This window comes from Temnothorax nylanderi, unplaced genomic scaffold (assembly GCF_030848795.1).
Source record: "Temnothorax nylanderi isolate EJ_2023f unplaced genomic scaffold, tnyl_v1.0 TNYL_tig0082_pilon, whole genome shotgun sequence".
Lineage (NCBI taxonomy): Eukaryota > Metazoa > Arthropoda > Insecta > Hymenoptera > Formicidae > Temnothorax > Temnothorax nylanderi.
This window is the reverse complement of record NW_027249144.1, coordinates 323,194-340,171: the sequence shown is the minus strand read 5'-3', so window position 1 is coordinate 340,171 and position 16,978 is coordinate 323,194. Positions and strand designations below refer to the sequence as shown.

At 47.1% G+C, this 16,978-nt stretch overlaps 1 protein-coding gene across 1 annotated transcript in view; it reads right to left on the bottom strand.

Annotated features, from left to right (window-relative positions):
- Positions 1-9,085, bottom strand: part of LOC139774533 (uncharacterized) — a 63,104-nt gene extending 54,019 nt beyond the window's left edge. Inside the window, exon 1 of the mRNA XM_071709892.1 lies at positions 6,266-9,085. The gene's annotated coding sequence lies outside the window, so the exon portion shown is untranslated. The remainder of the gene's footprint in view (positions 1-6,265) is intronic.
- Positions 9,086-16,978: the final 7,893 nt, after the last annotated feature.

The window sequence follows — 16,978 nt, the reverse complement described above, 5'->3', positions numbered from 1 at the left end:
TGTCCCGCTGCGTCCAATTAGTCGCGCTAAGTTATGAATGTCTCAGCCGCGAAAGAGTTTCCGCGTCGTAAGTCACGCCTACGAGAATTGCGGTTTCGATGCTCGGGACGTATCGAGAACGGGCGTCATCGATCGGTTAACGCCGCTTAAAAGCTTCGATACGCGTTATCTTGGAAGTGGAGTGTTCATTATGCGATAAATACGTGCCTAATAAGAAAAGATCTATAATACATATAGGTATCAAGGAAACGCGCACTATTTTAAACTCCCCATCCTATTTACGTGCTCGTCTGACGAACGTCGACTGGTGCCAATATCCGAGCGGTACTCGTATACGTAAGTCTCGATCTTAATCGAACGGCTACACTGTCACGTCGGAATGTAACGCCGAACTATGTTGCAGGCGGGCTCGAATTCTCGTTGCGTTTACGATTTCGACACGAATTCCATCTGTACGCGAGCGCGCACCGCGTCTTCGAATTCCCCCCTCGAGAGAGAATTCCCGGAGATCTCTGCCGGATGGGATACACAAGTCGTGAAGAGAAAGTGTCCACAAAAACGGGAATTATAATGCTCGCGGTGTATGTCACCCGTCTTTCCGCGTCGAGTATTCCGTACTTAAATTTGAATACGCCGGCATGTCATCGAAGTGCTTCGCCGTCACTCGGAAACGCGCGCGCGCGCGCGCGCGCTTCTTCAGCACGGTATTTCACTACTTGTAGCACCAACGTCGTCGCGAATGCTTCACCGGTTTATTTTTCATTCGAATATTTTCGTTCTCTCGTAAGGGCGAGAATGCGCGTGGCTCGTATCTTTTGTCAACTCAAGTGACAACGGCACGTTCTTCCTGCCTCGTTCTCGACGTCTTGAAACACTTCACGAATCGTCCCCAATTATATCACATGATACGTCAAACGCTAATTGACATAGAACGCAATAACATCGTCTGGTGTAATCTCGAAGCACTAAAATACTCCAAAATGTGTATCTATTTGCTCGTTCATAACGATTAAAAATAATCACAGATAGAAGTAGTATCAAGATAGCATAATACTGTAAATAGATATAATTATAGCAAGTATATGTGAACGTGTACAAGTAAGTAATAAGCAAATACACAATTTCATAAGTTTCACGTTTGAACTCTCACGTGAGCAATTATAACTTATCTCGACGTCGAGATCGGATTCTGGCATCGTACTGTTGACGGGCAGATTATAGGAGTTCAGGAAATACGTCGCGAAATGATACATTGCTTCCCCTGAAATAACGAAACATCAAAAGCGTCGAGCGTACAGATTCGCTAGCGCGTTTTCACACATGAAACTGAGCATTCGAAACTTCCAAATAGAACAAATCGCTAAACATGTCAAAGGTACGATCAAATTCGTACGTAGCGCTTTTGCTGATTAATCTAAGCAGGAAAAATAAAAACATCCAGGGGATGAGATACGAGGTCCGGTTAGGTATCAAATCAAAGACAACTTTTCGGCGAGGCCATGTCTGAGAAAATGTCTGTGGAATTGGATCATACAAGTTTGTTATTTCTAATGATGCGTCTAAAACCGAGACTCGTTCATACGACGCGTTTAGCCGTGATTCATCCACGGGGCGATCATTCAGGGTGAGGTGTGCAAATTCGCTGCATGCCTCGCGGTCGGACGCACCGCTTGTCGGCTTAAAACGTTAAGGCGGATAAGCAGCCGCGACGAAAACGCGACGGGATTTCGCGCGAGACGGAGAGACGGACAGCTCTCCGTCGGACTGTCACGCGCGGCACGCGGCATGACTAATTAATCCTGAGCCCTACAAAGGGCTATTTCGGTCGATCGGCCGGTGATCGACTTAGCGACGCTCGCAATTATCACGACCGCGACGAATCCGCCGTCGCGAATCGCCGAGAAAAGCCGGCCGGCGCGGCGCGATTTCGATCTCGCGTCTCTCGCGCGACCGCAGCAGCCGGTCGTTCCACCTCGCAGGTAAATTTATCTCGTTAATTGCGTCGCGATCGACCAATCGACGGGCTCGCGCCGCGCCATTGGTCCGCGGCGTGTGCCGGTAACGGTAGGTGAACGGTACCGTAAGGCTGATCCGGCCGGTTTCGTCGACGAAATCGATAATCGGCTTTTTAACGATCGTCGGCGGTTTCGTCGAGAAGAGCTCGTTCCACCGCGCTCTCATAACTTTCTCTCATGTTCGCCGCAAAGAGTAGCGATCTGCAAACGTCGCGATTTCCCACGGTATCCAGATTAGTAGGATGTCAAAATTGACGATAGAGAGAATGTAAATGGTGGATTACACTCATTCCTCGCTTATCGAACGCAATCGAGATCGATCGCTTCATTTCCTGGTTGACATAACAGTTTAATACGTTGCAAAAAATACCGACAACAATCGTATGCTGGGAAATATTAGAGATTACTAATCTTGCGGATGTGACAGATAATACGTTTTCAAGAATCGCGAGAACCTTACAGATTGTTGCGCTAAAAATCGCCAGCTGATATCTCTTGAAGATTGATAGGAGACTACTTCGCGCTTTTCTCGATAACACAACTATGTGTACATCTTCGCGGGGTGCAGCGAGGAGAGAAGAGGGAGATACTAGACTCGACTATATCGTCTCCATGAAACTCTGAGGAATATTATCGGACAAGCCGTTATCGAGCACACGCATTCCCCAGATAAAAGACAACCATTCTCCGCCTCTCCTTCTGCGTCCTGACAGGATGGCGCCCGCGTGGGCGTCGCGAAAGAATACAGATGCGTCTGTATCGATAGGACATAGGATGTCTCTATTGAAAAGCACCGTTCGTTACTCCGCGTAGGATCGTTTCTCGATGGGAACAACGAGGAGGCGCGTGTACGACGTGGGCTTGACGTATATCTCCATCGAGGCATTTGTCATCGGGTCCGCGAGATCGATGTTCCTCGCGAGCGACAGCGACGTCGAAAGAATTAATGACTGGCAAATAAATGGCCGCGTGAGCGACGATAACGAGAATTCCCATCGATTACTCAGCGGACAACTCCTTGGCGTCGTCAACTCCAGCCGTACATAAATGTTGTACGTACGACGCCGCGCCGCGCGGTACGATTTCGTCCAATGTATCCCTTCTCGCGAAGATCGCGCTCGGAGCAGTCGCGAACAGTGCACGGCTGAAAATAGTCGTTATTTGTACGACGACAGTCAGTGGGCAGGATCCCTTTTTCCCGTTTCTTACGCTCTACCGCCCTAGCCACCCTTAGATCCGCCACGACGTATCTGCTACGTTTCAAATGTCCCGACAGTATCTCCGGCGCGGCACATCCGCGCCTATAAACACGTACGGAAATATACTCCACTCTCCCCGCAGCGCGGTTGCCCATTCAGGCAGCGCGTAGTGGTTAGTTTCATTCACAGCTAATCCCCACCCCCGTGAATTCCGCGCGTTTAATACGCGTGCATGTTTTCGGGCGTGCGGACGGACGTGGCTAAACAAACTGTATCTGTACTTAGGTCCCTTACGGGGATTCGATTAGCGGCGTCAAATACCGATAAAACCGAAGGAAAATCATAATTAATTTTGTTAGAATAAAAAACATCGCGGAATCTGTTTTATCATTGTGTCATTTAACGAAGGCCATCAATCGAGGATAATGCCCCGATCGGCGCTTCAACTTGCACCGATAAAATTCTTGTCGCTTCAAAAAAAAAAGATGAAAAAACACGACGTGCACTCCAATTATAACGCGATCGAGTAGATTGTAGCGCGAATCGCGCGTTGATTGCCTCGGATGACTTCGTTATCTCTTCTCACGTGCAATTATATTTATATACATTTCCCACCTATCTTTCCGCATCGAGCTTATGCACAATATCGCACAATTCCAGCGAGATACTTCGAGAACTTCTATGAATACAAGATATACGTATGTCGAGTAATTAGATAAATCTGAGCTTGAGATATATAACTCCGCATTTATCTCAAACTTAGATGCGATCCTCTGATATTATTCTTTTACTGGTATTATTCCCTCGTATAAAGTAGATACGCGTGTATATGAACGATACGTTGAAATAAATCATAATGAGTAAGTCGCTGAGCTCGATTCACTTTCAAGTCCCGTTAATCCGTCGTTATTTTAACTATCGAAGATAGTTTAAATGACGATAGTTAAAATAACGATGGATTAACGGGACTTGAAAGTGAATCAAGCTCAGTGACTTACTCATTATGATATATACACGCGTATCTACTTTATATATACGAAAGGGTAATACCAGTTTATAGAAGTGACGAGCGTCGTGTCACTGCTCATGCGAGCAGTTAAAAATCTCTGAAAGCCGCTATTGACATGTGGTAACACATTGCGGGGAAAATGCGTCGTTCATCGTGATTCTCGTCGGATGATGCTCACCGGAGTCGACGTCCAGACGTGCGCGCATGTCGGATGTGCACTTCATTGCACACTCCGTGTAGCCGTTTTGCCCGTCTCTTGCGGGCATCATGCTTAGATGTACGTACGCAATATAGAAGGGAACTAATCGAGGCTCATGCAACACGTGCACGCGCATAGAGGCGGACCGCTGCGCGCTCCGCGTCGCGCGCAAAACCAATAGTAAAATGCGACTTGATAGATGGTCGTAATTTGCGTCGCGGACAGCGGCGATTAATAAACCGATCTCTCGCAGAAGCGGCAAGTGGCTGATACGTCGCTTTATTAAGGATGAAAGGATACAGCACGGTACCACGTGCGCTTTGATCCTTCCGTATTGAAAGACCGTAACGACGTGACGACGATAGAAATGTGGCGAGCCGATAGCACGAAGCTATCACGCGCAGTAAGCTCGTTGACTATATTTCGCGAGAGAGGATGTAAGAGTGTTACCCCTCAGGGTAAGACGATTTTACTTCACTCCGTGAGATCGACGCGGGTGCAGGCAGGTGGGAGGAGGGACCGCCGAGATCGCTCAGAGCGTTAATAAATCGACGGTCGCGCGCCATGCAATCAAATCCGCCGCGATCGGCCTCTGCAATCTGCGCGTACGCGTACGTGAAATCGAGAAGAAAGGGGGAGGAGGTGTATGAAGGTGGGGGACCGGGAAGCTGCCGAAATTACAGCCATTATCGCGATAGAGGTGAGAACCGACCGATGTTTGCTTAACCCGATCGGAAATCGACGAGAGGTCGAACACGATCTCCTCCCCCGATTCCGCGTACCGATTCTGACCGGGGAGAGGAGTAAAGAGCAAACACAAGAAGAACGTTGTTCACCCCGAAAGATGGGCGGACTGCGCCGTTTAACCCGCGAGTTAACGGGGCGTATCCCGCGAAACGGTGCAACCACGATTTACGATCTCACGTTTCACGCTCGCTTCGTCTGTACAAGGTGATTTCACTCAATCGCATTCTCTTTTACAATTTTAGATTAAATACTATAAATAATTAAAAAAGATAGAGTTTGAGAAAAATGATAAAGTCGATCATCATTTATGGTGAATATATTCATAAATAATATCAACTGTTAGAAGTTTATTATAGCGATCTATTGTTGAACAGAAATGTGTACAGTTCTATGGATACACCTCGTATATTGCTCTCTGTATCTTCCTCTCTCTTTCTTCCTCATATCTTTAGCGACTTTTCCTCTCAATCCCTCGCTTCTTTCATTTTCGTTCGACGCGCACGCGGATTAAGTATTTCGCGCAATAGTATTACACGATGATCATCGTCGAAATGTGTACGGCGCGGCAACGGGCACGCGTTGAGGTTGAACATTTTCCCTCAAATTGTTTGCACACGGCCGATGACGTCGAGATAAAGCCTCTCACGCACGCGTCCGCAAGGATATCGCGTTTCCCGCGTTTTTTGCCTCCGTTTTTTTTCCTTATCTATCCAAGACTAGTTAGCTCGGAGTCTCGTTCCTAGCTCGTATTATTATATATACTTGATTATGTTAATTTCGAACACGCGGCGCAAAAAAAAAATTAACGGCGCGACTCGGTGGCCGCGACTGCGGTCAATCAATAAATTATCCTGTCAACGATTCTGCAAACCCGGTGGGGTGAATAATTACCGCGAAATATTTTCACTCAGCTGTGAGAATAAATGCAGATCGATCTATTACTCCATTCTTAATTTATACAATAATCAATAAAAATATATTGCCTCTCTTGAGTTCACATGTCGGATACGTGTTACGTTCGAGAATATTCGGATTAAATATGCAAACATTTTACGTCGTATTTAACGTTTATGCGGAATTTCTTGTAAACACTCACCAGGAAGTAACGTAGGGACTCTGGCGTGGCTGCAACTCAAAGTCTATCAAAGTGTCCAGTTTCTGCGGTATCACGAACGTTAAGTTTTCCTCTAACTCTTTCCTTATGGGGACTCTCACGATCTTTCAGAATTCTTGGTCGAAGATTTTGAACGATTAGACGTAGCGATCGAGGATATTTGCGAGCGGTTCGTGTGAGGCAAAAAAAAAAGAGCGGGAAGTCGCGCAAGTCACTCGACGTGTACACTCCTCGAGATATTATTGTCGACGGATTTGCTTTCGAGATCTAAGCAAATGGATGATTCTCAACTGTATGAGCTATCGAACGTAACGGTACCGGACGTTTCGCGCGTTCGCCCAGAGAAATATCACTCGATCCTCTTCCTCGTCGTGACGCCGGGCAAACTGATGGAAAAATTTGTTTTACCTTGAACCCCCCAATGACTTTCGCCGTTCTCAAATCTCGCACGACCTCCATTCACTCTTGACGTAAGTCTAAATTGCCACTCTCACGTTGCATCGACGCGATATCCCTCGTCGGAACGCATAATAATCGCGTGGCCGTTCTTCCGAGCTTCCGAGAAAATCACAGATGGACGTCCGTGAACTTCCCCGAATCGCATGGGTCACGAAAGAAATCGGCAGAAGCCCGTTGGACGAATTTCAAAGGCGAGACGCGGCGGGGTCCTCTCGCATGGCACACTTCTACACACGCGAGAACGCGTGTAACGTTACGCAAATACAGGCGACACGTACAGACACGTTTGATCGTGAAATAGACACGTTGACACCATCCGGGCACCGAGAGTGAAGATCCGTGTCGGAGTCGCGAAGCACTTGGTTTCTCACCGCGGTAACGAGAGGCGGAAAGAAGATCGTAGATGAAGGAGGCGCAACAGGCGTATTATCTCGGAGTGTAAACGCGCTTCTCGCTCGTTCTTGCCTCTAGTTTCCGTTCCTTCGGAGAAGAGAACCGCGAGACGCATAATTTGCGTGCATTACCACCGAGATATACGATGGTTCCGATCAAGAAAAGGACTGTACGTCACTTCCTTCCGATCAGGCTCGGGATCGATGCTCTCCGGCTTTAACAACGCCAAACGGGGGTCTTAAGCGTTGTCCTCCCGTAATTATATTCTATTCTCCTCTCCGCCAGTGGAATGACGAATCGTTGCGGTCGCAACTCGTAACTGCTGCTACGTTCCATGCGCTATCTCGACGCTCTCGGCGATAAAATAAACGATTGCCGATCGCGCGACGACGCTACGTCGACGCCCAGCGTGTCGTTGGCACAACACCGTGTCGAGAGACGATCGATGGTGTTCGATTACTCCTTTTCATCGTTGGAAGTATTTCTCGCGATGTTTCCGCCGGGCTCTTCGCGCCGATTTCTTCCACAAAACCAGTCAATCGCGAACTCGTCGGAGAAATCGTCGTCGTTTCGGAAATAGGACAGGATTTTCTCGATCGGCGTGATCGGCTCGACGCAATTGCCGATAATGGACACGTGTCTCGCGGCTGTGTTGTTCTGTTTTTCTCTCTTTTCCCCGGTCGCGCACGAAGAAAGACGGGGTCTCGCTGGCGCCGCTGCTCGGCGTTCTGTTCACTTCCTCCCGCGAGAAAACCACCTCTTGGTCGCTCGGCGCCCGTTTACGTAATCATGCCAAAAAGCGTTCGTCTCCCTCGCGGTGTCGCGGTTCGGTGTACAACAGCAGCAGTGCGTTAACGCGTTAATATACGTATACACACGGAAAAACGACCGTCGCACCGTTCAGCACCGTTCGAGCTCGCCAAGTTTCTTCTCGCAATCGAGGCGTCAAACTGGTACCGCAAACGCAAACGACATAAGCTCGATAATTACGACGCGTGCCACTTCACAACTTCTACAAACGTTGTCCGCCGTTAGATCAGAATTTCTCAAAACGAGAACTGGTACTATCCCTTCGATTATCCCTGACACTCTATTCGACCGCGGTCACTTTCACGAACTTCTTTTTTGTCGTTTCCGCTCAGCGGAAAATCACTGCTACCTTTCAAACGAATCGTCGGCGTGGACGAGCGACTCGGAATTCGACACGTCGTGAAATCGGAACCGATACTCGCTGTAATACGTCCTCGACGATAAGAGAACGGCGGCACTCGCGCGGAAATCGGGAATAGCACTGATTCGCTTCGGTCGAAGCGACGCGGCGATAGGCTGGATAGGCAAGGTCCTCCCGCTGCGTGCCACTGCGCGCAGCGGCGATTTCTCGGGGGACGCGAGTGTCGCGAACGTCGGCAGGGTGAGAGTTACTTTGGTCAGATGATCCCTGTCACTGACGCCCTTTAGATGCGCAATGAACTCCCTTCGGATAAAACCGACGGAGGAAGCGGCGGGATACCCAGAGTGATCAACTTCGTGAGAATCTTCCGTAGCGACACGGATTTCGCGCCTCGATCGAGCGACCGCTCACCGATCGTTTCTCGATGCGACGGCGACAGTCTTCCAAGCCGATCGCTACGTCCGCAACGTTCGGCGATGCGTCTCGCTTGCTGTTCCGCTCGGGATGAGTCGCGGCGCTTGCCGCTCGTCCCCGCACGCGCCGGGGTGGCGACTCGGCGATCGACGATGTGTACTCCTGCGATCGTGACCAGGTCGACGGGACGACGCATGGCCATACGGCAGAGACACCGTGAGAACACCGGCGACGACCGTCGCTGACTGGCGGCTGGCGAGTGGCGGCGCGGCGCGAGCGTGAGCGTGAGCGAGTGCGTTGTGGCTTGCGCGCGTTGCGAGTGCGATGTGCGCTCAGCGCTGCTGGCCGCGCGCGTTGTGTGCTCCGTCAGCTCCGTGCTCTCTCTCTCGCCGGCTCTCGCCACGGCACGACACGAGCGCATCGGCATCAGTCGGCTCCTCTCACAAACCGCCGGCACCACCACCAGACAGAACCCCAAAGCCCGGCACGTCGCATGCTCCCACTCTCCCCGCACCGCGGGCACCGTCTTTCCCCACCATCGCGTCGGGATGCCGGCATCCCCGGTGCCGACGACGGGAATCTCACCGGCACGCGAATAACAAGCGAGTTTTTTCGGCTGGTCCCTGCGACCCGCGTCTACCCTCTCGATCCCGAGGTAGCTTCTCGCGCGAAAGTCCGACGCGACGCTCTGCAGGTTTCCTAATAGTCCGATTATTCATAATTTATATAATTACTAAGTTTAAGCAATGATAACTGTAACCGATTTGCTGTCAAAAATTTTCATCGGAAAGTCTATGCAATTTTTCTTAAGATGATTCGACGAAACACGGATTTCTATAGACTTGTAACAATAAGTTCACTTTGTTGTTACGGGATGATACGTTAACGACGTTGAATATTTATTTGCTCTATCTGCGTTACGATACGAATATTTTCAAATAAGCAATAATCTTAGTATTTTATCGCCTCTACACGCATATCCAAGTGAAGTATCACTTATTGATGAACAGAATTGGCACGATAAGTAATTCTGTAAAATCATGTTCTTCTATCTCTTTATCTCGACCGAAGCAATTTTAGGTATTTATGTAAATAATGCACAATATAAAATGTAAAACATATATTTATCGATGATAATACTTTCCATCTGAACCTTCACTGGCGATCATACCGTCATTACTTCCCATTACTACCCGATATATCGAAAGCGCTTGTATATAGAAAGCGTAACGCGATTTCTCCCCAAAATTACACGATGTTCCAAAAATCCACGAGATCCAAAACAGGGAGGTTTGTTTTCGCATCAACCTAACGTGTATCTTTTAAACACCGCGACCGGTTGATCCTCGTACCGCCGGGCCACCGAATTACCTTCGCACATCGATTATTCGCGATAACATCGACGCGCTCGCGGGTATATCTCGCACCTTCGAATCCGCCGTTTATCGCGTCGATAACATTTCGACACACGTAAACTAACGCGACACTCCAACACGTCTCGCGATTTCGTGTTTTCCTGGCACGGGAACCGCCAAGTTCGACGCGGTCCGAGCGAGCGGATGGGATGCACCTGTGGATACACGATCCACAACACCCAGGGCTCCGCGCATGAAATACCGCCCCACTCTTGGCGTGGTGGTGAACGACGTCAGCGTCAGGCCAATCTCCGGCCACGCGAACCGTCTTAAACTACTTATTTCTTCGCGAGATCCGCTTGTCTCGATCCTGAAACCGAGATCTCGCTCTCTCGTTCGCGCGCTCGCTAAAAATACCGCGAAAGATTGCTACGTAGAGGCACGCAAATTACCGGTCTGCGCTTAATTGCGGCGAAATTACGCGAGATTTAATTTTCGTTAAACTCGACCCACGTTTAGTCCACGTCCCTCGAAAGCTGACACTCACCGCTCACTGTTAAGAGGTCTATCTACTTGCATAACGTGGACGTGTCAGTTGATGATTGTCAAGGGATATTGTCAGATAATTATACTCTATCGCACAACGTATTCGTCTTTTTATTTTACGAAAGAAGCATGTAATATTTCATATTGTCAACGAAAATGTTAAAACTGCCAGAATCTACGGATAGAGTCTTGTAACTCGCAAAGGTCGAGAACATTAAAGTGATTGGCTATTGCTCGCTTATCTCCTCTCAGGAACTGCTGTAAGAGATTGGCGTAATCTCCGTTGGCGCATCTATAAAATTATCACCGTTGTTCGGCGTGTTAGACCCTCGTTGAAAGCCAAGATATATTCGCGTCCTACGAACTGATTTACGCGCATTTACTTCTGGAATTATGACGGTCCTTAGCGCGGATAAACGCGAATAAAAAGTTACGCACGAGCGATGTTAAGCGATCTCGAAAGCGTCGTCGGAGCAACCGCTAAGTATCCCTGCGAATTTAAGGCCGCAAAGACGGTGCGAGAAAGGACATAACAAAATGAGTCGTAAAATATGACACTGCCCGAAGCGCTTCCTTCCTATATGCCTGCGCGCGCGCGATCGATCTTGCCCGGTATTACGGGGTCCCTTATCTCATCTTTGGAACTCGTTTAAGACCCGTTTCGGCACCTCAGTTCTCCCGATTGCGTCCGCTTCAATTACCGACGCTCTTGTTCCAAGAACGGGCACGTCCACCGCGGAATTTACGGGGTCCTGCCAATTTTACTCCTGCGCTTTTGCCCCAAATGGAGCCTCAAAGGCATTCTGACGTAATATCCAACGACACGGACGTCACATTTCGAAAACGCCATCTCATTTTACAAAGAAAAGGGCGGTAATTCTTACAGCACGGAAAAAGGAAACTTGTATATATAATAACAACTTAAAAAATAAGCTTCTCTTTTCCGATTCTTGAACTATACCTTGAAATGCACCTAAATGCGATAAGATGTTGCGTTACAGCGTTCGATTTAACCCGCAGGTATCTCCGCCAACAACCGAGGGATCTATTCCCTACATCGTACGAAAGAGCGGCTCGAGGATCGAAGGCGAGGCTAGCCGCGATTCGTGACTTTCGCGTGTTAATTTGGCAAGGGTTTGCGTGCCGCCTGTATACTTAGCCGCGTAGATAGGCATGCACTTAACACCTGTGAGTCCGCGCGACTCGCGATAAGTATACGCTCGCCGGCCGGCCGGCCGCTCACGAACGGCGCAGTAGACGCGGATATCTCGTGCGAAAGAGAGGCGTGTGTATATCCATCCCAGCGGAAAGCGGCGGCGGGTTCCGCGCCCCGAGTTCGACAGGGTGTTAAGTTCACGAGCCGCGATAAAGCACCGGATGTTTCACGATGCGTGCACGGCCTAGCTCGACCGCTGGCCCAGCCAGCGTGGAGTTACGAACGTTAACGGGCACGTGTTGACGTAAAGCTAAACGAAATACGCGAATCAAATCTCTCGAGATCTTGGAAACTCGTGATTCGAGGACAACGACCGGAATCGACTCGATCCAAACGATTTTCGACATCGCCCGCAGAAAGTCTACATTAAAACACTTTTATTTTACAAAGATGATTATTCGATTAATTTGTAATTTAATAATGTAAAGAATTATTATTTTTATACGCTAGTATCAAATAATTAAGCAAATTATTAAGCCTTAAATTAAGAAAATAGAAAATGAAATAAAATCATATATATAAATATCGCCATTTTCGATCATCGGTGGGATTTTATGCCATATTGATCTCTGTGTTTACTTATTAAACTTATGTATATAATTATAATTTTGAGAACTGATATAGAAGAGTGTAGAATTGGGAGTCATCATTGATACATGCAGGAGCGAGTCTGAAAAACAACGACAACTATGTGGCGCTCGGCCCTTGCACATTGATATGCACTGCAATCACGTTCCAACCGTTGCATATTGACGAAAACACGTGACCATGCGTAGAAATTTTCGTTTCTCGGCCTTCGCCGTTGTCCACGAAACTGTCGAACCATGAATATTCACGAAACGCACCATGATGACTGCGTATAACATTCGTGCATCACGTACGAAGAGCGAATCATCGTGCTGATGATAACGTTCATGCGCCATGTCGTCTCTGGACTCGAGACCTCGAGGTGTTTGTTGTTCGCGACGCTATCCGCGTATAGATATCTTATTTATTTTTGGTATTTTTTTTTAGATATTCAATAGCTACCAAATAAAAATAACGATACCCTATTCTCTATACAAGACGAACAGTTGCGAAGACGATAATCGGCGAAATCTCGTTCTCTCTTTCTCTAACGCGATAAAATCCGATAGCGACTATCATGCCGATAAACTGTCTAAAATCGTGGATCACGGGGCAGATAAAAATCTACGTAAACACAAACTCAATACTAGTGCTAGTAAAACAATCGGCCGCCGCGTGTTACGTATATCCCCCACATTATTTACGATAATTATTAAATATCTCTCCGTGCATTCGCGAAGTTCGGTTTCGATACGATAAGTGGCGCATATTTAAAACGCGAGGAATTTCGTCGGCGATAAGATTCCTTCTCGTTTTACATTGTATAAACAGACTGATTGATCGATTGTCTCGAGTCCTGCCCTCGCGGCAATTCTCACCGACGAAAAACAACGACTATTTTTCATGCTCATAAAGATATGAGAGTATACATATGAGAGTATCGATCTGAAAGCGACTTCATTAATTACTGTTGATCGAACTAAGAATTAGAATGCATCGTGCATATCGCATATTAATACGTCAGGAATCCACTATACAGTGGATGAACTCTCTTATACCTGCTCCTTATTCACGCAAGGCGCAAATTAAAATCGGAGATGATCGTTTTGATACGCCAATGAAAGGTTACGCTTACAATGTGAAATCTGATCGTTCGCACAACAGAAACATGCCGGTTGCATATTTCAGACGTCATAATTAAAGATTTTAACTGCCACGGTGCGGCGGTTGAAATACCATCAGCCTTAGGCATATAGTCTTTTTTCAACAAGAAGACAATTTCTCAAAAATATGACGCACACGTAACTTGATTTATTTCACTGTTTCAATTTAAGTCACCGATTAACATCGCTTTATCTTATTGTAATAATTGTTATTAATTATGTTGTTAATTAAGACTTTTATAATTTTATTGTATACATCATATGAAAATCTTTCGCAACTTTTACATTTTTGAATGAACGAATAAATGATTTGAAAAAACACGACAGAGTATAAACTTGGCATTGGTTTTCTTATCGAGTTCGATCGCCACGATATTGCACGGTCCTCCTATGCGGCGCCTGCCTATTCTAACTGCAATCTTGCGGTCGGTATTCTCCGCGAGACGCGAGGCAACAACTTATTATTGCCTTTGATGCCGAGCGATTTCCTCGGCCTTCCGACAGACCGATGGAAGCGATGATGAGAGCACCGGGGCTAATTCGCGAAACGGTGTCGGATGCATCATAGAGATCACTCTCGCCTTCTCTCTTCCTCTCTCCCGAGCTCCGAGGAAGAGTCACGCCCTCCTCGTTACCCCGGAGGGGCTGCCGCCTCCCCTTCCTCTATCTCCTCCCGGCGATAATATCTCGGCAAATACCGACCCGGGGAACCCTTTAGCATCGCCAGGCTGCCGCCTGTGCGCGTAATGCCCTAAAATTAAACAGCCCACGGCGCCGAGGGCGACCTGCTCGTCACCCATCACCATGCATACCCGGTTCTCCTTGCCACGCTGACTCTGGTCTCCGTACAATAAATAAAGATAATCCGAATGTTTTTTTTTTCTATGACGGAGAAAGTACCACATAAACGATCGCAGGTCTTTCCGATTTAATTAGAATGAAAATAAAAAATGTTGTCGTTGTGTCATTGCAACATAAATTTCACATTTTTTACAGTTAAATGAAAATCTACTTATAATTGATATGAAACTATTGCAAGATATTCTCAGCGAGACGTCACGTCTGCAACTTTCACGATATTTTTCTAGAGTTTCTCCTTCAATGAAACATTCGTAGAGTGATCCCTTATTTTTCTCATCTCCGGACCATCGAAAAGATAGAAGTCAAGGGGACCGCGTTAATAATGTCGAGCTACATTCGCAGACGGCGAACCTCAGCTGCGGCATATCGCGAGCGGACGAAGACGGAATTCAGCTGGCGTTTGCGTGACGATGTGCGTGGCGCCGGCGTTATAGAAAGGATGCCGCAAATTTAGCGGCGGCGATAAACAACGATCGTCGCCAGCGTGAATTCGCTTTAGTCTCGAGCGTCCTGATACACTCACGATACACTAGCGCGCATGCAGATTGATCCTTCGCATCGCAAATGATGTATCCAGTTAATGCGACTGTTACAATCAATCCTGCTCTCGAACATGCGAGACGTGTTGTTTGGAAACTTAATTTAAGTATTAGTCGTTATTCATTCGAGAGGTATTTTCCTCATAATTTTCAAATCTTTGTTTGATTTAAGGTAAATGTACCAATGCCAGGACACGTACCTATGTCTGGACACCTTTATCACTTTAGTTTTTAAATAAATTATAACGCGAATAAAAATCAAAGAATCAAAGATAAAAATATTTTTCTTGTATTATATTTTTATCTTTGATTTTAATTCGCGTTGTACTTACTTAAAAACTAAAATGATAAAGGTGTCCAGACATATAGGCCTTAAATGTCTCGGCATTGGTACCTCGTAGAGAAAAATACATATTAAAATCTGGAAATTATTTACTCAACGCATGAAATGCTACTGTACGATTCTAAAAAATTAAACATGATATGCGTATTTGGTGAAAATAAATCTCACGATCGGTTGTTCACGTTGGGGTGGTGAAAATGAACGCGATGGGAATTAGCGGCTCTAAGCTTTTCGGCAATAATACGGTAGAAAATAGAGAAGGCTCCACTAAACGCCCACCTAATAGCCCGTCAGCGAAGAGCGGCGGTGACAAATTATTAGCCGGAGCATCTGCTAATGCAGATCTCCGTCGCTGTTAAAGCGAGAGCCCGGGACCACCGTTATACACCCGACTGAAGATTTACACCTGCATCTTTCAGATAGCATCTCCGACGCATTGTCGTCCGTCCGATATCCGATATGAGATCGCTTCCCGTGGGACCGTCGCCGTATGCTCGAATTTATAGCGGGCTCCCGCTATTCGGGAAAGGAAAAACTTTCACAACGCGAGAGAGAATTCTAGTAATATACGGAATGCCAACTCGCGGTGTAGCTGCGGAATACCTTAAACATTTGTCGCTGAGATCAAAATTTTTGTCGTAACGTCATTGAAAAATCCTAAAAATTACAATTACTTTATATTATTTTTATTTAATGCGCAGAAACATGTTTGTGATTTTTCGTAAGTTTTATTTGAAACCACTTTCGTTCTTTATTTGAAGAATCTAAACGGAAGATTTTTCGTAACTCGTAAACCATGTTCGCGATTTCCGTTCCGCGTTGTGGGGTCCCGGCAAGTGTTCAGGTGTTCAGGTACGCGTTACGAGGCGGACGGCTCACCGGAACGGACCGGCGGCGATAAATCAGAATCATTAGGGAATTGGCCGCGCCTTTCACGATTCCTAAGTCGCTTCTTGCGGCCGTCACCGAGATTTACGCCCCATAAAAATCTGTATCGCCGCGCGATTACCAGCTTCTTCTCTCTCTTCCTTTGGCTCCGGTCCAGCCAGCCGCCTCTTTCTTAAGTCGCGCTGAATTACGAAGAGCAATCGGAGAGAAACGTCTTCTTCCTCACCTTTGGCAACCCACCGAAAGGCTCGAGCTGTTTCGCCGACAGCGCAGGTTAACGGTTAGTTGTTAATTTTACGATCCGGTCGATTAGTGACGATACGAACGGAGTTCTTCCTCCCAGCTGCGTCGCATTGTATTGAAATATATCGTTTTTATCAGCTCGTAAATCGCATAATTCGATCGTCGCGTGGGTGCGCCTGCGTACTGGAGCGGAATATCCGCACCCGTTTGCGAGGTGAACATGACGCCTTGCTGGATGTGCTCCGACCCTCCCGGAGATCTGACTTTCGACAATAAAATTAGAGATGCTAGACTAATTCGAGTAATGCATGCCGCAATTAAGGCTTTCAAAATTTCGTCGAAATCACTCGCCGTGACGGTCAGTCGTCGATCGCAACGGCGATTACCTACGCAAATGCAAGTTCTACGTTGACGCTTCACTTGACCCCTTAAGTGAACTCTCGATCCTCTTCCATTACAATATATATTAACTTCCGCGTTTTTACTACGATCAGTCTGGCGAGAGAAAGAGAGGCATCGCGATTTCGCGATTTCCGT